Source organism: Anopheles gambiae, chromosome 2 (genome assembly GCF_943734735.2).
Source record: "Anopheles gambiae chromosome 2, idAnoGambNW_F1_1, whole genome shotgun sequence".
Classification (NCBI taxonomy): domain Eukaryota; kingdom Metazoa; phylum Arthropoda; class Insecta; order Diptera; family Culicidae; genus Anopheles; species Anopheles gambiae.
The window spans coordinates 32,828,378-32,856,039 of NC_064601.1; the positions used below are offsets into that span (position 1 = coordinate 32,828,378).

General features: G+C 46.3%; 1 protein-coding gene across 6 annotated transcripts in view; it reads right to left on the reverse strand.

Annotated features, from left to right (window-relative positions):
• LOC4576873 (uncharacterized) overlaps positions 1–27,662 on the reverse strand; it is a 136,710-nt gene that overhangs the window by 105,942 nt on the left and 3,106 nt on the right. For 5 of the 6 annotated variants that reach the window (XM_061642446.1, XM_061642444.1, XM_061642449.1 and 2 more), the window contains one exon: positions 11,641–12,426. The gene's annotated coding sequence lies outside the window, so the exon portion shown is untranslated. Of the gene's footprint in view, positions 1–11,640; positions 12,427–12,575; positions 12,968–27,662 lie in introns of all 6 variants that reach the window. The other variant, XM_061642448.1, reaches the window with a different exon arrangement.

Sequence of the window (27,662 nt, forward strand, 5' to 3'; positions counted from 1 at the left end):
GGAATTGTCAGCATGGATTGTTTATTGTACAGTAAGAAGGCAATGGAAATTCAGAATAAAGTATGTCACAACTTCTTGAAATTATAATCATCAAAAATGATTTATGAAATCCATTCCTTGATCATTGCCACCTCCAGAAAAGAGATTCCAGAGCTTGTGCACATAAATCTGAAAACCTAGCGTTTGCGTCATTCAATAAATTCCCCTGGGCGTCTTGTCACCTGACGGGAGTTTGGCTGGTTACGTTTCATTTACGACGCTTTCGCACAATACACACAGCAGCATATAATCGGTTGACGCTGATGCTACAATATGCTGCAACCAGGCCTATCCCTTCGCTTCACAGGGCGACCACTTTCGCTGATGAATTTATTGTTGTTTTTTTTTTCCTCATATCTAGGCCGTACTTTTCCGTGTTTCTTCTTCCTCTCCGGCATCAGCTGATTACCGCTTTTCTCGCGCCACCAACCTGTCAACGAATAAAGCATCATAAACGTGCATATTGTTCCGGCACACGCTGCCAATATTAAAACACGTTCATCGTCGTGTGGCGCAAAACAAACGCACAACTTTATCGTTCTGTTGTCTGGGGTTGCGCCGTCGTCATCGACTCCAGCTTCTTCCAATGCCGCTCTTTCACCAACCCGTACCCAAGCGGTCCTGCGTCGGGAAGGGCTTGAATGTTACCACCGCCAAAGAGAACGCCCTTACTTATGCACAAACATAATCACACACACACACACACACACACACACATACACACATACACACACACGTACAAATGCATACACCAACGTTCCAAACGCACCCGTTGGCGCTTTACGTTGGCGCGATCACCTAAACGATGGGTCTTAAATTATGCAACAGCGTGATTAAATCAGATTAAAATTTAATTACAAACTCATTGCCGGGGCTTTGGTGGAGCCAAGCGCGCCAGCCGACCGCCGAAACAACCGGGCTCTCGGGGCTTTATGCTTTATGGAGCATTTGCGAAGCAAACGCACAAGAGGATGGCCCCCTCCCATCGGTTCCGTTGCGGAGTGAGGGATACTTTTACTTTTTTTTTTTTGTTTTGGTTCGCACTGTTCTTTCGCTCAAAAGTTTGCATGTGTTTCGATGATTTGGCCACGCGCACCAGCTTCCGGTTTGGTGGGCCGGCGAAGGGCTTAACACGGCTTGAGTGGCACACGAGTTGCGGGATGTATGTGTGTGTGTGTGTTTGTTTCGAGTACCATATTTTACAACACATTCGAGGCAACACCATCACTTCAGGATTATGTTGAGTGCAAACAAATTAAGGCCGTGAGGCGGGCTCTCCCGTTTAATTTAATTTTTATTCATGTTTTTTTTCCTTCCCATCCGGGTGATGCTGGAATGCTGGGCCCAAGGACAACGACTGTTGATTGAATGCTGATGGAAATGGTGATGGTTTACTGTTCGTCAAACACATCTGCTATTTACAATGCAGATGAAGTTAAGGGTTTAACGTGCGCTTTAAAGCTATTTATTTCAACGAGCGCTTTTATCGTTTAAAGCGATACCGGCAAAGCCAAATCAATCAATTTAATGGCTACAACAATCTACTTCCGGAACAAAAGTACAACAACAACAACAACAATGCAGCATTACAGCGCGTTTTTTTTTTTTTTGGGGATCGCAACAAATGGTTGCCGTGCAAAACATTCAACAGCACGATAACAACATCAATCGAAAATGCCGGCAGTAGAAGTTAACAACTAAATTACTAACAAGCCCGATGGGGGCACGATTGCTTCGCCTGACTTGCGGCCAATTTTTTTGGCACAGAAGCAGAATCCGTACCAAAACACAGAAGCGTAGTGGAACCAAATTCGAAAATAGACTTGCCCCAAAATGGTTCAATCAAAAAGTTTATGGATACGTGTTCGTGGTGTGGAAAAGTAAAAAAAAACACACACACACAGACACACCTAACGAGCGGTCATCCTCGAAATAGAAGCAGCACAAAAAAAGAAGGCTTCAAACATCAACCCCGCAACGAACTACGGAAATGGGTGGAAAACTTTCAATTTTATCCAATCAATCACTGAACTGTTTCACGTTCTACGGTTGTTGTGAGCGACCGGGAAGACGGTGAGGGATATGGTTCGTTTCGGGCAACCCTGTGGCAGCGTAATGTATCGGGTACAATTTGAAAACCTCGAAACGTGTTTACGTGCTGTTGTTTTTTCAGTCTAAATCCACGCTGTGCAAGCATCTGGCAGCAAGCTAGAACATGGTTTGAGGCGTGTAAATGGGATTTAACAGGAGAAGGAAGGGCGAAAAAAGTCCAACCAATAAAGCGATTCCGGGGTTTCCCGAGGTGCACACATACGTACACCACACTGGACGGAACGGGAAAGTTGATTAAAAAGGACCGGTGACAGTGTCGTATCGGAAGTATGGCCCGAAGTACATTTCCGAAAGCGGGACCATCCCGACCAATCGAATGCGAAATAAATGTGCAACGATAGATCGCTGGCACCCTACACAACCACCCTCCGATTACACCCGGTACATGTATCACGCGGATCGATTTAAAACTGCTATCATAGCATTTTTCGTCCCAAGTCCCAGTAAATGAAAAAAAGGTCCGCCCAAATTGGGATTGGTTCGGCCGGCAGCGACTTTCCCCCATGCACGGCGGCCCAAATATGGGTGGAAAAAAGGTGTCCACCATCCTCTTGCATTCCAAATGGAATCCAAACAGGATGAACGGGCAGAGATGTACGGATTGAAAACACATCGAAACACACACAGACACACACTCGGAGTTGATGACATTCCATAAAATTGTTCAAAATACCCCACGGGGCAAAGGGAAATGGCGTTCTGCACGCAATGAATTTTAATCAATCACGCTTCAAACGCATCCACTTTGCGGGATGAGAGGGAGGAGGAGGGACTGGGCGCAACACCACGGAGTCTTGGTAAAAGGGGAAAAGACACACACAAACACCGGTGATGGCTGTCGATTGGTTTGGCGAATTCTGTTTCCGGTTTTGCACGACTCCGGGCTCCGGCCTTTTTGGAGTAGAGCACGATCACTTTCGCCGTTTCCGGGCCTGCCTTAACGAGACGACGAGCCACGTTCACAGCATGACTCTGACCATCGACGCTACCCCGAGAAGTTGGTGCAGTACTCACTCGCGTTTACAGTGGTTTATTGTTTGTTTTCTTTTACTAAGCGGATGTTGCGCGATAAATGTTCGAACGTGGAATAAGCGATACTGAACAACGATTGAATTTTTAACGATGTTGACACCTGATTCAATTAACTCACAACCAGCGACACGCAATGTCGTAAATAATATTTTATAGCGGCGCTTGTTGTATACAATAGTGGTGGGAGCTCGGAATCGGACCTACCCGATTCCGATTCCGTGTTCGGAATCAATTCCGGAGCTGATTCCGATGCTGGAATCGATTTTGATTCCGGAGCCGATTCCGGAGTTGACTCCGGAGACGATTTCGGAATTGAAATCGGAATAGATACCTGAATCAGAATCGGCTCCGGAATCGGAGGGGACCTGGGAATCGCATTTTTCCGGTAACAGAAATGGAATTAGCTTCGGAATGAGTTTCAGAAGATTCAGAGTTTCAATTGAAATAAAGAGTTTCAGAAGCGAAATCAGTCCGGGAATCTCCATGAGAATGGATCGTTTAAAAGTAAAGTTTGATTCTTTGCGACTATCAATACGTAGCATCATTCGATCCGAACGTCGCTTTTTATGGAGATGCTGAACCCGATTTCGATTTTGAACCCAATTCTGAGTTTGAAGCCAATTCCAATTCCGGAGCCGATTTCGATTCCGGTACAGATTATGATTCTGGAGCCGATTCCGGAAAGTGAATCCAGACCTACTATCCGGAATAAATTCCAGAAAACTTCGGAACTAGCCGGATTCTATTCCGACGAAAACTTCATTTTTCCCATCACTAGTACACAAGTGATTTATAGTACACAAGTGATATTCGGGGAAGCAGCAAAACAAGCAAAATATTATTATGTATTATATCACCCGGTCTGGTCTGGTGGGTATTATATTGGCCGGTCTGGTGGTACAGTTGTCAACTCGTACGACGTAACAACATGCCCGTCATGGGTTCAAGTCCCGAATAGACCGTGTCCCCATACGTAGGACTGACTATCCTGCTATGGTAACAATAAGTCACTGAAAGCCAAGCTCACTTCACTAAGTGGGTACAGGCAGGCCTTGACCGACAGCGGTTTTTGTGCCAAAGAAGAAGAAGAAGATTATATCATCACCTACATTAACATGTTCAAAGGTTTTGAGTAACAGAAATAAGGCAAATATTTAGTAAAACCTAGTAAACAACTTTCCAATCAAATATTAAATTTATCATCATCATCATTTCACTAATTATGCCTCACAATTTCTCTTAATTTTAAGCGCTGCAGTCTGACAAATTTTCATTATTAAAGTAAGCTGTCCTGGTGTACCCTGTCCATTTAACGACCTGCCATGAATGTTAAACGAAACGAATCATTCCATTAAACATTATGATAGCGCTAATCACAATCCGACCGGCTCGAAAGTATCCGTGTCCCCACCAGTAAACATTGATTGAAGTTCGACCGTTGGCATTAACACACACGGGCGCGCAACCGCGAGCATTTCCAACACCAAACATACTTTCGACCATTCCTCCAAGCAATCGAGCAAAGAAGGTAAGGTGCATTTACTTTTCCACATCGATGCCCTTCCCCATCGGGTTCGTCCGCCGTACCATGAGCGGCATTACACGGGCCTTAAGTAAAAGAGGATGACTTATTAACGCTGCCCAAGCGTTTCGATGTACGCGCCAACATTAGTGCCAACATTAGCAGTGTGAATACACACACACAAACACAAGAAGGGGGTTTGTCGAACCGAAGTCATCGGAATGTCTTCATGCATGGCCAAAAGAGCAAGAAAACAGTGAAACCGAGGAATCTCACACAACCAAACTGCTGCGCCGCCACAGTGTGCGCTCGCTGTTTCTGCTTTATGATGCAAAATCACACTCTCTTATCGCTAGCATAAACTGCGTCGCTTGTCGAGCACCAGCGAACATGTTCGCTTAATTTTGGATAGTGGTTTTGAGGATTAAAAAAGGGTTACCGCTGTCGAACAGAAGATAGGATGGGAAACAGCCCAACCCCACAGCCACATCACATCATCGTTCCAATCAACTGATCTTGAACTCCGCAGCATGATCTGGAGCATACTCGTACTTTTCGAAAGGGATAAACCGAGGGTTCCAATGCATGTCGCGGTCTGCTTCAGAAAGTTTCGGCAGAACAGGAAGGCCAGCAAAGAAGAATAAACCGCTCGATTATGTCTGCCGAACCCCAGAGGCGAACGGGCGACCGCAAGGTCGACGACTTGTATACCTCTCAACCGCAGACAAGCCTCGGGGCGTTCGTGTGCTAGGGCGACCATAACCATAATGATCGAATCGATCTGTTTTCACTACACACAATTCCACGTGGCGATGCGTACGGTGTGGTACGGTCGCCGTGGGTTATACCGGTTAGGGGGAGAAAAGCTCCCAACAACTTGGCGGCACGCATAGCTCTCCCACTTCCACTGGAGCCGGAGCAGCAAGTTCATAATTCCAATTCCACCAAATGTCGCCGTACTTTCCCTGTACCCTCAGTGCGTCAGTCACCGATCTGTCCAATTGCTTCATGCCCCTTCGATCGTATGCCCACTGGTTGCCCTTCCATGTCCGGATAGCAAGGAGCACATTCGGCATGTTCGTCACGTTCTTCGGACACTCATTGACTGCAACGCGTCCCGTCGCCGCTGACAAACCCAGACCCGTCGTCGGTTAACCGACCGTACACAGCCGGTATAATGAAGCTCCCGGTACCAAGCGACCGACCCATCAATTTTGGTCTTAGCAATAACAGAAGAAACACCCATCTACACACACACACTCCATCACGAAAACAGAAACAGGAAAAAAGGGTTTACAAAACTGAAGCCAAACGTAAGACCTAGCACGAAGACGACCAATACCGGGAGACCAAAAAAGGCTTTGGAGAGAAGATTGTGTGAGTGTGTGCCGTATGAATAATTTTATCGAAAGCTTACCCAACCGATCCGATTGTGGTCCGGGATATGCGTTTTACTTATCGGTTCATCTGCTCCACAACCAACGGGGAGGGTTTCGGTGTATCTGCACGCCTTTGCTGTGTGCTTGCTGGCCCTTTCAAAGCTTTAAAGTTAATGAAAGCGCATTTGTTCATAAATCCCCCCCGAGGGGGCTTACCAATCGTGCCATGAGTGTGGTGGTGCACGAAAAATTAATTAAATCGAACACAGCTTCGGTTTGGTACAGAGCACGACATCTTGTCTTTTAGGCGAGAAGAACACGCCAGTATGAAATTATTATTATTCTTATTAATCTCCAGCAAGCTTAATGTATGCTCCATCTTGAAGAATAATACATACACCGTTTGCACACTTTGCTGCCCAGCCCAGGCTGCTGCTGTTGGAGAAGAGAGAAAAACAAACAAAACTACAAGAGAACTCAAACTCTTGGGGAATGGTGCATACCGTCGGTACACCGAGCCCTTAAGCTTAATGTAATTACATTAACGGACAGCAATCGGAAGCAAACTTCATTACTTGATGGCCGCTCAACTCAGCTGGCAGCGTCGTACAAAAAAAAGTCAGCATATTGAATCATCTCGTCATACGGTGAACCAACCGTCCATCTACTGACAATTTCGAAGCGTTCCAGTCGAAGCTGTCCCGCCTATGGTACGCAGTCAAGGATCGGCGGTCGATTCGTTCCGTCTGTTAGAAACTGTTTTATTTTGCTTCTTCTTCTTCTTCTACTTCGTTCGCCCAACCGTCTCATTGCGATGCAAATCGTATTCAAATGAATCAATACGCCCCGCACATGATCGGTGCTGCCCTTTTCTAGTAGCAGCCAGGCAGTGCTGGAGAGTGCCGCCCAACCCCAATATAGCTGGGCTAAAAATCAATCGTTTCGCTCGACCCACCCACCCAACCGACACGACACAGCGAAGCGCTTGTGAGGAAAGGAAAAAAAGAAAACACCGGTACTCCCTCACGCTCCCGGTTATAACCGTCGGATCGATGATTGAGTGTGTACCACCATCGGCACCCGGAGTCGGGGTGGAGTTCGTTAGAATTTTTGGCCCTAAAATAAAGTACGCATAAACATACGCAATACGACCCGCGTTCATGTTGCGACCGGTTCCAAGTGCTAGAGGCGAGCGAACACACCGACATTTACCAACACCGTTGATGAACCAACCGGAGGAACGGTGGGTGTACAAAGCAAAAAAAAAAAATACAGTCTCACAAAAAAATGAATAATAAAAACCGCAGACCGACATTAAGATTCACTGCTCCCCGTACTCCTTCCTCCGAGCCACCACTAGAGTACGTCTGGCTGGAAAAATCGCCATTTCGAAGGATGGACCTGGCGGAAGGACACGCGGTAGACACACGGAGGGCAACGCAAACCAAAGAGAAAATCAAAGTCAATTCCCGCAGCAACTTGTGCAGCATTTTCCTTGCCAATCCACTGTCCACCGGTGCCGTCGTTCCCAGTACCCACTAATGCCGCGGGGGCCTAAAGGTGTTTTGCTTCGGACGCAAACATTATGTATATGTAGGCGGGAGAGTAAGATCTTTTTTTTGTGAATACTACTATCAGTAGCAGGCCTTACGCCGAAGTTAGCGATCCAAAACATTCGATCCTCATAAATATGTACACCAATATCTCTGCGTCATCATCTTTCCCAAGCCAACCCCGACAGAAGCGAAGGCTGAGCGCTGAGCGGCCGGCCCTATTTTTTCCGCCTAATAGGAAATGGTTACAATCTTTTTTTATAGAGATTTATACTTCCTGTTGCTTTTCTCTTATTGATGTTTTGCGTACGTGCGATACCAATCTCAGACTTAGTATCGTCGGAATAGTTATTCTTTCCAATGAAAGGCATTTGAAGAGTAAGTTGCAGTTCATCCTCTCTCTTTCTTTTTCGATTGCGCTCTTAGTGTTAAACGTTATTAGAAGCGTCATTTTCACATGTTCATGATGATGGGTCAAAATCTGAATAAGAAAATTATTTTGATTCAATTGTTTACATTCTCATTAAAAATATGTGCTCTTATTGAGAGTCAGTGTGTGAGTGAGAATCCAGCAAATGAATGTCTGGACTCAACACAGTTTATATGAATCTTTACGTTATTTACTCTTCACTTGTTTATGATTCACTTTTTCACAATTTACTGGAAATTCACTATATCGGAAAGTGAGTCACTAAAATGCCTAAAGAACGAAACGTTAGTCGGCATGACGAAAGAGTGGGTAGAATCCTACAGTTTGACCTATTAGTGAGACCTAAAATCTGAACTACTAGTTCCATGCAGAGTCGAAGTTGTCCCGAGTCTGAGTAGTCCGGAATCGGAGTCGTCCGGAGTCAAAGTCCTCTGGTCTCAAAGTTGAAGTCGTATTTTCATCGTTAAACTTCGACTCCGGACGACTCCTACTCCAAATTACTTACAATCCGGATGACTCTAACTTCGACTCCAACTCCGGACGATTCCAATTCCTACACCGGACGACTAAGGACGATTCCAAACAGACCATCCGGAGTCGATTTCAAAGCTTTCGGAGGCGGATCGAAGTCATCCCCGGATTTTGCGTACTTTACCCATCACTAGCAGTAGGTCGCTGGAAGGCTGGAAGATCCCAAAAGAGTAAGTCAATAGTCAGCGCAAAGAGTGAGTGAGTTGAATCCCACAGGATTAGCTACAGGCTTTATGTGTTCCAGTGCAGTAAGTTAAGTATTCCCTATAGTCAATATTGCGCTAATATTCAACCCTCTAAAAAATTGTCATTACTCTCATTTTGTTGACTATAAGCTTCCAAGGCACTACTCTAATCGGTAATATTACATTCTTGCAAAATCTATGACCATGTTTCAACTAAAAATTGTGAACCGTGTTCCTACAGGCCTTTGTCAAAGGTTATCAAGCAGGGCAATTCTAATACAAACAACGTTTTAGTAATTGATGCCACCCAAACCAATCAGTATTTAATTGTAAAACAATTTCCTCAAAACGGGGATTACCCGTCACGATCTTGCCGTTTCATATTATTTCACCTATCAGCACAAGAACGTTTGCCTCCAGCAAAACGTAGAATGAAAACAATCACCTAGTGCCTATCTCGCTGCATCTTTACTAATTCTTCCCGCTTACGTGACTGTGACTCCCCAAATATCGACCCTCCCCCACCACAAAACAGTCACGACACGGAACGAACAAAGTAACACGCTGGTTCTGCCCGCAACACTTCGTTCCAAACCGCGGCGCCATCGCGAAACCCCCAACAACCCCCGCTTCCCAATGTTCATTCGAAGTTCATTTTCGTCCTCGTCAATTGCAAAACCACACACCACTTCATAGCAAAGAGGGAGGCCAGCACCGAACACTGCATGTTCGTGATTCATATTTGACCACAGTTGGGGCCCGTTGCACCGCACAAAAACCTCGAGCGAATTCCCGCCAGGATTTGGTCGATGTACTTGTTGGCACCTTCAGCACACGACGTGAGGTAAGCCCAACCCAGCCCATCCCAATCGTTTGCGGTTCTCCATCCAACCCAAACCTGCAATCGTTTTCAGCTCGTGGGAAAATGGGTGATGTTTTTTTTGCCACCCGTCCGTCAATGTTGCGATCGACGAAACGAGCGAGACGAACCGTGCAGAGCAGAGTGCTGGGGGAGTGCTGATCCGGCAACAACACATCAGCGCCCATGGTACCCCATGGAAAGGTCGGTCGGCCGACCGAAAGTCGAGAAAAAAGATGCTTTATTGATTACCTTCCGTCGGTGACATTTAACCGCCACCGAAGCGTGCCAACCCTTTTTGTTCCTTTTTGTCGGTCTGTTTTTTCCCGAGATGTGTGTACCACGGTGACTGCAGGCGACACCCACGGACGGAGTTTTATCGGTAGTTAGTTTGTTTTATGTACTACACCCAGTCCCACCAGGACGACCAGGAGTTTTCCAACGTGACCCGATTGTGTTCCCGGGTCCGAGAATGGGTCGGGGGGAACCGTGCAGCACCACAATCGTACCCCTCTCGTGATGTGCTCGTTCTTTCTTTCGTGCCAATCAGATGGCATAGAACTAATGGGCTAGACGACGACCTCCCTGGGCCGCACCCCTTCAGCAACGTTTACCGAACAGCCCCCGGTGTGTGAACGATCGGCTGCTCCATCGCAACCAGGTATGGCGGCATCGTGACATGATTTATCAGCTTGTGCTCACGGTGTGCGCGTAGTAACAGTGTCCTTTTCGGTTTCAATTTAAAATGCAGCAGTAAATGCATTTCGATTGTGTGACCGTGCTTTCCTCTTTTTTAGAATAATATTGGACAGGGGTTCAAACTTTTCATATTTCAAACGTAATCCATGTGATGCGCACGGAGGCAAAAAAATGTTAAAACGTAAAATAATCTGTTTTCCTATTTCCCTCGAAAGCCCTAATAGCACTTAAACGCTGCTGCACCATAAAATCCCAACCGTAAGCTGTTTCTACTTCCCTCAAAGGTACTAAACTGCACGCCTCGTGCAAGCGGCGCGGTTCGAGACGACCGCTCGAAAGGGAAAATCTATTGCCTCTAACCAACATATATTTCCTATCGAGGTGCTCTCTAACACATGATCCCATTTATTAGTCGGCCGCTCGTTCGTTCCAAAACAAATGCCCGCAAACGTAAAAGGACTCCCGCCCCTCCCGCCCTCGCGCTCCCCCGGTTGACAAATGGGAAAAGGGAAAGAAAATGATGATGTCTCTAAATGATGATGTGAGAGGAGGAAGGTGTGGAGGGGAGAGAATTCCTGCACGTTCCTTGCATTTGTCCCACCCCGCGCTCGTCCTTTGTTTCGATGACAGTTTTACGAGCGAAACAGATTAGATTGAGCAAACGTGATGATCGTTATTGGTGACCTTTTTTGTTAGTAGGCGCTCGTGTGAATGTGTGTGCGTGTGTGTGGATGAGCCCGACTGAAGCCAAATTATTCCCCGTAGGATTGACAAATGTTTCTATTTACCCAAAATAGGCCTAAAGACATTTTCCTTCACCCGCTGTGGCTGTGGAACATTTGCGTCGAGACTGGTTAAGAGAGAGAGAGAGAAAGGCAAACAATTCAAGCCTCTGGATGCGATTTGATAATTATTACATCAACAGTATTACGATCATCCCCCAAGCCTCCCCCTACCCTCCAGCACAGGGCCCCCCCAATAAATCTCAAATTAGGTTAGTAGGGATAAGAAATGAAAAACAGTGGCCCAGCTTAAGAAAGGCAAATTGAAAAAAGCGCCATTGTTGTGTTGTGTGGTTTGTGGCTGTGGGAAAAATGCTGCACCAAATCTCAAATCTCGGTGTTGCAGCATCCAAAAAAAGATCATTTCCCCCGCGTTGGTGTGAGCGCCAGTGACGACACCTATAATCGAAACGGCTCTCGTCCCTCCCCACGTCGCAGCTACGGTGACAATACCTAAACCGCTTCAACACCTTTTTACAGCACTTTTCCAGCAGTAAGCAGACAAACAATCACCTACCTTTTGTGTTTGAAATCGCGCCGGCTGGCTAGTTTCCTCCGACTTGCGTATGGCGTTTGTGTATGGCGCAACGCCTGGCCACTGAACGGGTTGTGTGTGGGTGGTGACTGCGGGGCTATTGACAACCGTGGTTTCTGCTACCGCGGGAATGGGCTTACCGCAGCAGGACCGAAGCCGATTGGGGCTGCTGCACCTGTTGGCGGTGGTTTCCTGTTGCTTCGATAGCGTCGCGCTGTTCCCGTACCCAAGTGACAACACTGCGCCCGCACCGGCCGGGCAATAAGAACTGCATTATATTTTCATCAACACACACAGACACACACACGTACACGCACGTTCACTGGCCGCAATAGAAGCGCCGTGCCCCGGTGATGGACAGTGAATTAATTCCCGCCAGCGAAAACTTTATTGCACAGAAACACCCACCCACCCGCACAAAGAGGTGTTCCACCGTGAGAACCGTAGCCGGAACCTCCCGCCCCCTGCCGGTCGCTTTACGTAATGCACTGCACTTTCATTAAACACACACACTAGCACGCCTTCACATACACAGACACGTACGTTCACTGCACCGGGGGGAGATATTATTTAAAATCATGAGCTTTTTTTCGCTTTTTTAACTCTTTCACTGTTGCATTCACACTTGTCACCGCTTGCACTTATTGCCCACGGGCTGAGCTTTTGCGCGCAGATTTAAAATATTTTTTAAACACACACACACATGCACACACGCTCAAGAACTCGTTGAGGAGCTTCTAAGTTTACGTTAAGGAGAAACACTTGTGCCTGGAAATAAGCAAAACAAATATATATTATACCACGATGCACGTATGGGAAAGCAGGTAAAGCTGGAAACCTCAAGAAAAACAAAATAATGAAATAACAAATGAATAAATATATAAAAACAGTTGCAATAGAAGTATAAAGAAAGAGACCTTTTTTGCACATCCTTATTGCATCATTGGTTCAAGCCTAGAATGGAGCGTCCTCCCTCAAGCAAGGACTGACTATCCGGCAGCGTGGTACTGACATAAGCCTTGAAAGCCCTATATAGTCCGGCTTGTACGCGTAGGACGTTACGCCAAATAGAAGATTTCTACAAACTATTTTTTAGCATTTTTTTAATCAACATGCAACCATTTACAACCTCTATTGTGCGCAAAGTCAGATTTGAGAAAGTTCAACTGAAAATTTGTTCTTGAATGTGTTGCCACAAGCTCTAAATGAATAATCAAATTTATTCTTCAACTATGAGAAATTGTTCAATTTTGACCTATGTTTTATGTTAATGTTTGTGCAAAATGTATCGGAATAATAAGGCAAGTGGCTGAAAAGAGAAAGGAGAAAGGAGCTGAAAACCAATAACCGCGGATAATCAGCAATTAAAATGATATTATGTTGCATTATGATGCAGTGTTGCAAAAAAAAAAACACACAAATACTGCACACAAGTAATTTATGCACTCACACCGATACGACCGATGCTACCACATTTCTTTTCTCTTTCATGTACTGCGGTGATGCTTCAGCTGCCGAATGGAAATACATTGAAATGGCAATACATTTAACGTTTGTTTGTTTTCGTTTTCGCATAACGAATAAAACGGCAAACCAACGGACACCGTAGCGCAGCGTGAAAGCTGCAGTTTGAAATATATTATTTTAGCAATGCACTCAGAAATCCCGTAATGCCACCCCCTAGAGTGGACAAGCTTACATCCCCGACAGCGGGTACAGAAACCCAGAAAGAAATAAACGACGTGCAAATGTGTGAGTAGTATGGCCTGTAGAAAACGTTAAAAAACAACAACAAAGTTTACGTTTTTGTTTGCAGCAAACAATGTCGAGAATTATTCATCACCTAACCTCCCACACACACACACACACATATATACAAACGGTCACACTTGCAGTATGTGGCAGTATTTATGATGATAATATTTCTCGCCAGCAGCAGCAGCAGCAGCAGGAAAGATAACGTGAAAATGCGAACTAAATGGGAATGCTATGGGATTGTGCAAAGGGGCGCGCGCGGAGGCCTTGGTAGGGACACAAAAAGAAGAAGACCACAACAGGACGGACAGACGATAGAATTCCAACCCTATGACGTAAAACGATGATAGCTTGGCTGCAAACAAAAAAAATCATACTGCAACCATTTCTTTCTTTTTTAAGCTCAAACTGTGACAATTGCATGAAAATTTTTCATTGAGCGTTTCCCATTGTTTTCGTGCGCCAGATTTCCTCACTTCTGTGTACGGGTGTGTGTGTGTGTGTTTTCGTAGCTTCTCGTTTAGCTTTCAGCATGTCCGTCTGCTAGTTTTCGGTTGGTCAGTATGCGGGATGATTTTTTTTTTAGAAGGGATGCGAAGGGAGCAAGTTTATCGTGAATAAAAATTGCATCCCTCCAGCATCACAAAAAAATGGAACCCGGCCGGCCAGCCGTGCAAACATCACACCGCCAATCATAACACACTTTCGAAGCAAATCGTTCTTGCTACTACTTTGGGGTGAACTTTTCGACGGGTTCCCCCCATTGTTTTACTCTTTTGTCGGCGCGCCGGTATTGTTGAAACCACTTGAAATGCTTTCATTTTCACATTTGTGTCCTTTTTTTTTGGGGGGGGGGGACATTTCTACCGGAAGACATTTCCTCCGACAACTATTGCCGCGTTCGGTGCAAGCTGTTCGTTCACAAATGGTGGTCAGATTTTTTTTGTTTGATGAGTTATTTTGATTCCACCCACTGGGAATTGTGTGACAGTTGCTGTTTCAGGTTCAGAAAGCTGCACTTTTGCGTCACACGTTTTTCAACACGCTTATCAAACACTGGCAAACGTTCGATAGCAATCAGCGTGCAAGAAATCAGTGGAAGTACAGGGGACGATGAGTGCTGAAGGAACTGATGGTCTAACTGATACGGTGATCCCTTTTCGCTATCGTGGTGCATTTTTCGTATCATTTTATCAGCGGTCAAGCTTATAGCATGCTGTAGATGTGCAACGCTGATTGTGTGCTGGAAAGATAAGACAAGAACAGACAAAAAAACATTAATAGGATGAATCACAAGGGTGCCAAAAAAGTGTAAAAATACTTCTGGAATAATGATTTCAACTGTCATTTATTATGCTACACTACAAGCAAAGATGCATGATTCCATCGACCCATAGAGCAGTAGCACGAAGAACAATGGTTCGAAAGAAAAGAAACGTAGAGAGCATAAGCATTTCTGTTTTGTGTGCTGCTCCACCGCTGTACCATCATTACTTTCCAGTGTCGGCGGGAAAACTTTTGCATCACTTCGGGGCAGCACTCAGCCCACACATTCGGACAAGGGAGGTGTGGGAGCCGCTGATGCAAAGATGATGAAGGTAAGGTGTCGGCGTTGACGGCGGTAATCGAATATTTGTCCGAAAACATTACGGACGAGACTTCGCCAGAGCGCCACTTGGTTTATTATCTTCCTATTTTTTTTGTTGTGCGAGTGCTGCCTCTTTCCAGCAAGATTTGTTTCTATTTTGTTATCCAACCTTTGGGAGTACAACCCCCGTACCTTCCATCCGACCGTCTTGGACAGCGAGCTGCTACTAGCCTGGTTGTAGGGATGCGAAAAGAAAGAACCACGGAACGCAGAATCTTTTGCAGCAGTGCGGGACAGGGATTTTGGGGGGCGTTTGTTTGATGGTGAAAGTTTAATTTGATATACACACTGTTGTTATTTGTTTGATTTTTCTTTCCGTGGGGCTTTCACCGTGTAAGAACTGGACAAAAGCATGAATCGCAGAGAGAGAGCGAACGAAAGAAAGATCTAAGGAGAAAGAGGCACACCGGTGGGCGGAAGGGATGACAACAGAACAAGTGTACGCTTTCGGCTGTAAGATGAGGATCAACTTCGCCTTTCCGTCTTGAAATGGTTTCAGCGTTATTTGATTAGCATCAAGTTGTGGGTCCCGTGTCTCGTTCATCTCGTGCAAAAATTGGGCTAGCTTGGTTCTACAACTTTTGCAACAGGACAGAACAGAAGCTTCATTTTACATTTCCATTCTAATAATCTCTAAACTAGAAAAGCTCGCTGTAACAAAAAAAAAGTAGTACAAACATTTAAAAACACCACCCAACCTGCCCTATGCTTTATTGCGAAGCCAACGAAATAAAATAGATATAAATTAATGGTCTGCCTGAGATAACGATCGTTTTTTTTGGATGGTCGTAAATCGGGGTAGTCAACAAATCCTACGACCGACCGAGTTGATCGTAAAACTTGTCACCTTACGGTTTGAAATAAATGGCATTTGTCAACAGCAGCAGACCTGCCCGTCGCGCGGTGGTGAGCGCTCGGCAAAAAATAGCCAAACATACCCACCCCTCAGGCTCAGCAGTAGCAATATAGCGTGGGGAAAAATAGCCCAAAACCCCACCGAGCAGCTTTTCCATTTCATCTTCCACCCGGGACACTTCCACCATTTACCTGAAGCCACGCGCCAACAAACTTGGAAAAATACGAAAAATGCCATTCCACCTGGATGCTAATTGCGAAATAACATTTTCAAACACAAGCACACACACACACAAACAGTTCCTAGAGTCAAGGTTACCCACCCGCCCGGGCGCTGGTCGGAATGCTCGACTAGGGCCAACCGTGAAGGCACGACGGCGAAAGAAAACTCCGGCAGTGCGCAAAAAAAAAGGCAACACAAACATCAAAGGGATCGGTTTTTCGGCTGTATTTTCCGGCTCGTTTTACGTTCTTTTGTCGACCGGTGTGGGGTTTACCATCTCGGGACAGTTTTTTTTTGCTTTGCTTTCGTTTGTCGCTGTATCATGGGCTTTACTGGCCTCTCTGTTTTGCATCACGGTGTCACGGGAGAATATTTTGGGGTGAGCATCGCTCCGCAGGACCTCACTTAAACCAGCGGTAATTCTATGTAATACCATTGAGAGCGCTGGTTAAGTTGGCCATTTCTTCTTCCAGCCAGCCAGCCCGGTTGCTGCTCCTTTCACCGAGACTGCTTTGTGCTGCGCATCGGGAGCTTTTTGCTGCCTCGGTCTGAGCTTTCCAGAACCCAGAGAAGACACACACACGGGCAGACACTGTAAATTCTAACACTGGTTGTGTTTTCAGTAGTTCGCAATTTGGTTGAAGCCAAGTACTAAAACATACCAGCGGATCAGTTTTTCAACATTGAACATGAAGAATGCAATTTAAAACAACAACAAAACTAGGACCAGTTCTGCTTGAAGCACGCCAAACCTTACCCGCGCAGGGTTGATCGAAGTACCGACTGTTCTTATTGAACTTTGAGCCACTTATTGAACATTAGGGTCCTTTTATGAGACACACCCCCACCCAGACACACCGTTATTTTTGGCTCCCAAATCATCTACCAGCCCGGGCGGGGTGGACACACGCCGAGCTGGAATTTAATATTCTACGCAAACTGTCTTCTGTACCGGCACAAACAAAATCAATCGAGCGTAAAATTACATCGAAGCCTTTCACTGCGAGCCTTCCTTCGCTTCCTCTCGCATGGTGCAGATGCCACACAAGACGGGGAGTGGATGAATGGGAGCAAAAAATGTAAAAGATCTAGAAACAGTTCTGATGCTCATGCCAGAAGTACGAAGACGCCGCCGGTGAAGCTTCAAAAGCGCTAACGTGATTGTTCGCACGGGTGTTAGCTGTCGGGCCCAAAATAGCAGCCCCTCCCGGTCCGTAGCAGTATGGCCAGTGCCACGAACACGGCCGTAAAACATAAGCCCTGTTAAGCTGATGAAGCTGTTTTTCCTAATACTGCTGCCCGATTGTTTTCATCCCGTCGAGCATAAATACCTTGCCAGCGGCGGAAAACGAAAGCCTACGACCGACTGTCGAACGCCTTCGCCCATTAGCGGAAGGCTTTAACACACACGACAAGCCATAACCATTTTGGAGCGCTGAGGCACTGTCAAGAATAAGTCAAGCGTACGAACGAGCTATATGCGGTATATACACACCCTAGTGAGCTTTCGAAGTATTGGTTCAACTGCATTCTAGTATCTTCGGCTGTTGTTGGCCACTTGGAAGGATGTGACAATTTCGGTGGTGAAATGCTTGGCACTGGTTGGGCTAATGCTATAGGATGGCTTTTGAACGAAACTCGCAAGCCAGTAGGTGTGTGTGTAGATTAACGGTTAATGGTTTGTGAAGCAACAAATAGCACAATTTTTGCTACTAGATATTACCGTACACCCGGTGGGCAAAGGACTTTGGGTTCGTACTGTAAACGTTAACCGGGGGCGAAGACGAACTCAACGCCACAAATGAGCACTTTATCGAATGTCGTTAGTGCTAATTGACGCGTTATTTGTGGGTGGATAAATTTCCACCCGCCGCATGGAAGCCTTTCTCGCACAACAACTTTACTCCATTAGCATTACGACGCGCAGGAGCTGAAGCTGTTAGTGGTTCATCGAATTTCATCTCGCACTTGTACCCAGAGGGACATCGCCACACAACACACACACACACACACACACACACACACACACCAGAATGTTTCTTTCTGCTACTGTGCTATGTTTTCTTAGTCCATTAACATCTTTAGTGATACCATTAGCAGTTACGGTGTGTTATAATTGTTGGAGTAAATTTTGTATGATGTACTACTATGCGCTTTGCTGGTAACACCAATTCTATGTAGATTAGATTTGATCTGAAGAGAAGAGATCTGGATTTAACAAACATTACAAGAATTCACCAAAGTTCTTGAAGGCGATCGTTATACGCTAGAGACATAATGGCTCATCTTGTACTTCATAAGTTCATGATTTACTCTCAAGTTGATAAGCAACATCTACTAAAGCAGGTTCTTTACTCCCTCTAGGCAAAAAGAGATCTAACGAATATAAGCACCACTACACCTTCCGTGGAATACTCCATGATCTCTTCAATCGCCGGACTTTCAGAATTTATAAGAATTTGTCCTAGAGATAAAAATTGGTCACTGCTTCATCCGGCGACTTTGGATAACGTCTTGGTTGGACAATGAAAATCCACAAATGTTCCCCATGGCATTGCCATTATTTGCATTGGATGGCATTTGCTGTTGTTGTTGTTGTGTAATAATTATAACTTTCAAAACATCAACAAAACAAAATCTCCAAAGACATCCTCATTTACAGTGCACTGTAATGAGATCCACAAACATCCTGCTCCAGAAAAAACCCCATTACATTAACGAAGAAAACAATGGGCAAACTAACAGAAAACATGATCCACTAGCTGATGATTAAAAAGATTATGTACAAAGGACCGGCCGAAGCAAAATCTCATTAGTCGCACGGAACGGGAAGCCAGTGCCGGATAAAACAGAAAAAAGGTTCACTAAAACTTTCCACTCAGTTTCCTGCTCACTGGCATGCAAACCAACCAGACAACCAACGGCAGTAGTAAAATCCTGGCTCAAGTTTTTCACGGTTTCATTTTCCAACGGTCAGTGTACACCACCGGCGACCACATTCATGGTTGGTATTACAGTTTCGTGCACTGGTACGTTCCGTGCTGCTGAGAATCCAAACAAGTTACTAGAATTTGCAAGAAATAATTTGCAGAAACAGTGCTTGACTCACAGGGCAAGTGTGGTTTTGCTGTGTTTTTGTTTTGCCTTCTTCTAATTTCCATCGCATCTTTCCAGCCAGCATAAACTACTGGAGGTGTTACCAAACACTCCAAGCCGGCGGCGGCAGGTCGAGTGGGGTGAAAATGGTTTGACCGCTGACCGCAAACAGGTCGGTGACCGTCTCGAACCGGCAGGACCGGAAAATTGCCATCTTTTTGTGCCCGTAAAATAATCTTTGCCTTCCAGTGCCCTGAATGTTCGCTGTAGTAGTTTCATTTCCCTGCACCAACCACCACGATGGTGTGATTCCGCTTATAAAAATATGCACCCAAGGTAATGGCACGTTCTAGCGTGGAGAGGGCGCACAAGGACTTGGAATTTGAGGTTTCTTTTTTTCTCCTGCACTTGCTTAGTGCCGCATAGTAATCATACGCCCGGCATACGGCTGTCCCTAATCTGCAACCTTAAAGAAATCTACATCCCACGGCGCTACAACACATCAAAACGAGCACATCATAAACGACGTCTAGCGTTCAGGCCGGCGTCGCTAAAACGTTTAAACTTTCCGACCCACACATTCCATGTTTTGCGACAAACTGTACAAATTACTATTCAAACACGCTTCCGGCAGAACCATGACGGTGGATGATGGTATGGTCGATCCGGCAAACGCTCGTGTTCGATGTAAGGGTGGAAGCATCAAACACCACTTCCGACCGCACCCACACAACGATTCGTATTACACATACGGCAGTGCGGCTCAAGATGACGCAGTACGAACGCAGGTCCAACGCTACGCCACGTTCACCCACGGCCAAGCGGTACGATTACCAATCGTTGCCACGCGACAATCGCGTCTCACCGGGATGACATCATTTTTGACGCAATGTCAAACCGAAGGAGCAGTTGTTTACTTCAGCCCCGAACCTGCCTGGTAGAATATGGCCGGCACAGAAACAACACACACGAGACGAGACAGCGCGAGTGCGCCAAAAATATACCAACGACGATCGTTGAAACGTTTGAAGATGAGAGGCTGATCGAAGATTGAGTCAGCTCCAAGATGCGCTGGCGCCAGTGCCGAGAGTTTGTTCTGTTGGTGGCCAGTTCGGTTGTGCGTTGTGCCACTTCCCCCACATTGTGCAACAGTGCCATCGTCCCACATTCGTGCTGGGGCGACCACGAATGCCAAATGATGTTTCAATATTCATCCGCTTGAACCATTCATAAACTCCTTCCTATGGAATTGGTAAGGGAGTCATTCTCGGCCAAGATTTCTTTGCCCCAGGATGTAAATGGATATAACCGTATACACAGATCGACACATCTTGCAAAGCGAAATACAACACCAGCACTAGCCGTGCTATGAATGAGAAATCAGTACTGACCTACTTACTACTGAGGTTTAAAATAAAAACAAGGGAAAGGAGGGAATACATTTCAAAGACTGTTACCTATGTGCTGGAATGCTGTTGGAAGAATGAAATAAATGGGAAAGAAATCATCATGACTAAGGAATGCGTCAAAGAGAAAAAAATATAAAGTAAGCAATTTGCCATACACTTATTTGAATCATTTCCTATTCTAGCACGATGGATTTGTATCAACACACTAAAAGAGAACATAATCAAAATTAGACGTCGTACAACGATGGTGGTTTCATAGAGCCGTCAACAAAGGCAGGGTTTACACATACCGCGTATTCTACCATGACACGGCGACTGCTTACGATCGAATCTCATCTGGGCTTTTATTGAAGAATAGTCTCAAACGTAGCAAAACTTAACTATTCAACTTATGACTTTATAACCCTATTTGAAAAATGATGTCATTGTGGTCACAAGGAATAAGAAGAATAAGCCAAGTAACAAACTCTCGATGTAATGTGGTAGGCATAGACGTTCCAGCTTTTTGACAAGGCAGAGCAGTGTGTCTGCCTTTGGTTCCCAGCGAAAACATCCGCATGCCACCATCATGAACATTGGCTAATCTTATAACCGCGCACAACCACATTTGTGGCGCAAACCTCTTCATACACCACCACGATCATCCGATCCCACAGCTACTAAAAATCGCACAACTGAACTGAAAAATAAAACTGGGACGCACTTCAGATCACCACCATCAGCGAAAGAAGATGGCTTCATCGGTAAAGTTTACATCATTTGTCACCACAGGACAGCGTGTTGCGTATGCTGGAGAAAGACGTGGAAAACGTAAACGCCCGGCAAAGAGACGATGCCATACGAAACTACACAGCGTGCGCGATTTTCTGGTCTGTCATAATAAATTATTGCCGGCGTCGCTGATTCGATCGCGTGACAGCTGCTGCTGTGCCAATGAGGGGACAGATCGGACCGGTATTGAAACACCCCAGAGCACACCTCCAAATATAACCCCTTGCATGAGCGCAACGACAAACGCTCCCCTGGCACAATGGTGGAGATTGATTCCACACCACTATACACCATTTTCGGTAATCGTTCTTCACGTTGGCCACACGCGACGAACACGGCGTGTGAAGTTGCCTCCGGTGATCTCCACACTGCGGGAAGGTAAAAGTGAAGCGGACAGTCGATGGGTCTGATGTTGTTCTTGTTGTTTGGTTTCCGAAGCATAATTTCCACTGCAGTAATACCCCTGCCGGTCACTGTTTACCTGCACAGTGCCTAAAATGCGCTATTCGTGCAGAAATTGGCACCATCAAGCTAGAATTATGATACCGCACACGATTTGCATTCGAGGTACACCCTATTCAGGCAGCTTTTGATGCTTCGGGGCTGTTGATATTTACTCTCCTTTTAGGGGTGGATTAGTGATGGGTGCGACCACTCCACGGTCCACTTACCTGGTTTGTTGGAGATGGATGCAAAACTTGACGCCGTATTAGTAAAAGGCAGCTCAGAGTATGTGCAACAATCTGATAATAAGCATTGTATCCATAAGAGTAGGAGATCTTTTTAATCATAATATTTCACCTTCGAATGAACATTCGAATGTACTTTAAATGTTATTTCGAATGACCAAATTTCAATCAAGACTTGGCGAAGTCATTCCATGACTCTATTGCAATGGAAATGAAAATCCAATGAAAATAAACTCTCAGTACCTAAAACGGTCTTTCTACGCAAGCAAATCAAATCTCTGTGACTCTTAGTGCCAGATACACGATGTCTAACCGCACCATTAGCACACACACACACACAGCACAAGCTCTCACGTCCAGTGTCGCCAGTAGTTGGCTATTTTCCCACAACGCGTTCATGGGGATGTGAAGCGCATCGTTCATGGAGTGGCGGAGTGTGGAAAATTACACTCCATTGTATCAGTCGTAGTCGTCACAAATCGTGGAAATTGTAATCTCCGCTCATTCTCACCTAAATCTGTCAACACCAGACACATACCCACACCCATCGTCGGGCCCATCGCCAGCGGGGCCTGTTGCGTGCGGAACATAATTTCCAAACACCAGCAGCCGTTACTAGCAGAGCTCACCGCTCAGCATGTCTAGAAGAACATTACACACACACACACACACACACACACACAATAATAAAAAAGTCCTTCTTAGAAATTCGGAAACCTCTCTCGCACTAGCGGACACCTTTAATGGGGCATTAAATTCGGACACTAAAACTCAAGTCATTTATGCGCGTAATGACTGATTTGGCGAAAGGTTTCGCACCACCCTCATAGACAAACAGCAGTTCGCAGTCGTGTTTCATGGCTGCCTTCGGTAAATTTCTACGCTGGAAGCGTTTTTTGTTTATTTTTATAGTATTACATTTTATTACGCTCTGACCGTCAATCATGAACCATACCCATCCCCCAGTGCATATCCACGGGCATGTGGCTTTACTGCCAACTGCTTACCAGAACCGGATGTGAAGTGTAAATAATTTGCCCAAAAACTATTTGCAGTACCGACCGCGCACATCGGGTCATCAGTTCCGCTGGACGTACTTGTGTAGTACAGACCACCGCACAAACCTCGGCTCGGGTTACCCGCACAAACCAAACAGCTAAATAGTATTCTTCCGGCCATCGGTACCCAGTCCATTTGTAGCAGCGTCAGGCAAGTCGGGGGAATGTCCCTAAAAGTCAGCGCGCGTCAATTGCCGCCGTTCCGTTTGCCGCACATGCATCTGACGGCTGCTGTCGGTCCACAGTACCGGCGCAATGGCGGTACCATTTCGCAGACGCATTCCCTCCTTCCACCCAACCAAATCTAATTGAAAACACACACACACACACACCCACCCACCGTACTTGGTGGGTATGCGACGGATAGAATTGTGTCCAATCAGTCCCCGGCAGGCCCAGGCCGGAGCTCCTAGGCCTCCTCCGTTCCCTTCCTAGTGGCACCGAACGGGAAAGCTCGAAACGTGCCAACTACAACGTGACAGAATTCGCCATTTCACACAAACCGGGGTGCTGCTGCTGGTGCCGTGCGCCTGACAGCGCGCGCAAGTATTCTGTTCGGATGGATTCGTTTCACTTTTGCGAAACTGCGCCCGGGCGATTCGCCATGCTTGAGAAGAGATATATTGCTCCTGGTCCGGCTTCTTGACACTGTGTGGGCCCGTCGCGGACACCGCTTTCCCGAAGATTCCCAAATTGTGCGCCTGACGCACGGTCGGAGGTGGGCAGAAATTTGATTCGCGGCATCCAGCAATCCGACAGCATCCGACGCAGGCGAGTCCCAGAGCCCGTGTTGGGCGAGGGTTTGGAATTGGGCGGAAACTTTAATGTGTGACAACAAATTACGGTAAATCAGTATGCTTTATGCGTCACTGTGGATGACGCGCGCGTACATCAGACAGTGTGAAAGATATGCTGTCCTGTAGGGCGCATAGGTTCGGTCGGTTTCGGTTAGTGAAATTGTAACAACATTTTGCAAAACGAATCAAAAACATTTTCTTATCAGTGCTATTGCCATTGCAATTTATGCATCCCCGTGTATCCTCTTCCTGTCACGCGCAGTTTGGGTCAGAAATTAATTTGCACGTCCATCATCCTGCTGGACAGCGCAAACAATGGTCCCGAAAATAGGTTGCGAACGACAAACACCGAAATAAACACCACAAAACTGCAATCCACGCGTGTTGTCCAGTCCATTCCAACGCTCCCGTACTGATAAAGGCCCGGCCGGTTTCCCCCAAGGTTGTTCCACCATAGGTGTGCGTCCTCGCTGTGTATGGTGGAAGTATTTTTATACCCACCATCATATCGATCATCGAAGACAAAACGGATCAGAAAACTCAATTACATTCTGCTCAATCCTGACCGGCAAGAGCAGCAGCAGCAGCATCCCCGGCCGTAGGAAGTTCCTGCTTCGAAACACATGGACATGGAGACGCATTTTATCCCCCGGTCCGGCGTGACGATGACTAGCGGGGATTAAATGCTTTACGTCCGGCACAAGGATGAGCATGCCGCCCATCTTTCCTGCCGACCATCATCATCATCATCATCATCATCATCATCATCTTGTGCAAACAATAACAACAACAAAAACCTTCATAAATTTATACCAGAGCGGGACAGCGTCACGTCACAAATCAATTTAGTGCCAACGTCAAGCCGTGGAGCGATCACTTCTACGTGGAAGCCTACCCATCACACGCATCGTTCCCATCAAGCCAGTGCGGCCCGGGATCCGGCGGCTGGTCTCACCCTCCCGGTGTTTGGCACAGAAATAGAGCACGGCTTGGCCAAGGTGTGAGGTAAGCGACGGAGCACGCCGGGAGCCGTTGAATTGCGCGCGGTGGTTGTGCCCGTGGCGCGAGTGAAACGGCACGGAGATAAATTCTATTTCTTTACGAAATAAAAACCCACACACATGGCAGTGGCGCGAGCTCATAAATTTCAATTCGAGAAGCCAAATCCAAAAATAATCCAAAATTTCTTGCCCGGCCAAGCCCCGGGGATGCCGACGACGGTGGCTGCTGTCTGTTCCAGTTCAGCCACCCGAAGGGCACCGGACAGGACGGTAAAAGTAAGAGCGCGATCCCTTCGCACCACGAGCATGACCACGCACCCCAAAAACCAAACACAAAAAACTTTGCACTTTTCCTATTTTTTCTACCTTTTCTGCGCAATATTTCGAATCCGCTGGTGGGACACGGTGGGACATCACAAAGTAGGAGTAAGTGGATTTATCAATTCAACGCATGTCACAGACGTGGAGCACGGGCCGGGTCACTGCCGAGTGAGCGCACTGGCATAGCCCCGGGGAGCGGGACACTCCGATCGATTTCGATTCAATTAAAAAGCAATAAAATTAAGCCTTCCGGAAACCATCTTTGTGTCGTTATAGCGCTGTCGGTTTTTGGTGTTGGAGGGAATCGGGTTTTTTTTTTCTTTTACTTTTTCCTTTTTTTGATTTCGCAACTTTTGGTTGACCCGAAGGGCAACAGATCGATATGTCTTTTATTTCAATGGTACCAAACAAAAACCAGATGGTGAGCAAGATAGGAATAGGACACTGCCACGAACCCGCAATGTACCGAAAGCCAATCGATTCTGACCACTCACCTTCGGAGCAGTCTCGCTGCTTGTCTGGTCGTATGTGTTTTTCGTTATCTTCAATTATACGTCATATTTTTCCAATTTGAATAAATGATTCAGTTAAGATTGAACGTCACCATTTTTGGTAATGATGCGACAGAGGCCCAACCTTAGCTCCATAGAAAGAGCGCGAACAGTTGGAGGGAGACTTTGCACTTCTGTCTAACTACCTTAGAAATAGCATTCTTCGTTTTGCAATCTTCCACGCAATCTACCATAGTTTGTGCTGTTTGCATATTTCTCACGTCAATCATTTGACAAATCTTGCTGACAGGCACCGCAAGGGCCTTAGCTCGGCAATCGTCGTTTCTTATCGGTGCAAAAGCCAAAACAAAGCAAAAAAAAAACCAATAGCAACACCCGGCCCATTAGCCGCCAGCACAGCAGCACGTTACCGCAACGTAGATCGCACGATTGTTTCAGATTTTGTGGTAATGGTAGCAATATACACGACACGTTATAGGAAATGTTGCAGTCGTTGCATTGGATGCACCGATTGGCCCGTAGTTCGTTCGCATCTGATGCAAGGCGTCGCGTCGGCCGATGGCTGATAAGCGGCAATTCCAGCTGGAATGCAAACGTGAGAGGCCATGTTTAGCTGACAATAGCGACGACCGATGTCGTGTACCGATCGCCCTACCGATGGGCAAAACGGAAATGGGGAGCGCAATGTTTGCGAGTTGGGCTAGCAAATACTGATAGGGATGTGTCCTTTAGCGGTGTTTCTGACAACTCGAACTCGACACAGTGGCGCATGATTTATGAGGAATTATTTGCTCCAAGGTATTTGGTCCAAAAAAGCAATGTACAAGCTGTAACATCGATATCTGTTGCAGAAACAACATCATATAATCCGAAAGTATTAAGCAAATCGAAAGACGACGATTCAACAACAACAGTGACATAAATCAGTAAACCCGCTCGCAAACATCGTTCTTGATTACCTTGTGCCGGCTGTCGCACGAAACACTGTCCTAAAACCGCATCTCAGAAACCACCAGGCCAAGCCATTTCTCGCAAATCTAACTTTCCTACACGCTCAAGTTTCCGCTCCCTGCAACTGGGGTGCCTACCGACCGCTGACCCAAAGTGCACCGATATGTCATCACCTCAACCAAACAAATTCAATAGATGCACGCAACGTGCACGCAAAACGTGACAGACGCCACAAACCTCACGCCGCAGAACCAAACCCACCTCACAAACGGCACGTCCTGCAGGACAGTAGGAAATGGGCTTCGCAGGTCGAGTGCAGGCGGCGTTGGCGCTAAAATGCAATCTCGTCAGCGTTACACACCGACGCTCCCGCCAACAGATCAGCCAAACAGATTGCGCACTGGAAAAGGGCGAGGAGATATGGGTCAGGGGGAGGTTTGTGTTTTGAAGTAATTAAAACCTAATGGTCCCACACGCTTGCGTTAACCGCCCGCAGCAACGTGCTGCCGGAAAGGATGTGCCACTGTGCGGTTGCACATGCAGTCGCGGCGTGATTTTCATCACTGCCTCAGAAACGATTGCTTTAGAATAGTTGTGGCAAGCAGTTGCGGCAACGTTTCAGCAGCATCAACTTCTCTTTGCCTTACCTGCACTAATTGATTGCACAACTCTTGCCTTGCCTCACACCCACAAGGGAAGTTGGGTTGGAACTTACTGGGAGAAAAAGCGTCCGCCACATCTTGCCAAATCACTTTTGCAGAAGTAATTCTGACGCCCAAAATCTCCAAACAACTCTGAAAAATATTCTTTTTTATAATGCAAAGCGCCGAAACGAACTGGTCAGCATTGCAAAGCGCTTCTGTCCAAAACCTCTACGTCATCTGTTTGGCAGTGGCATTAAAATCCCCGACGAGGAGC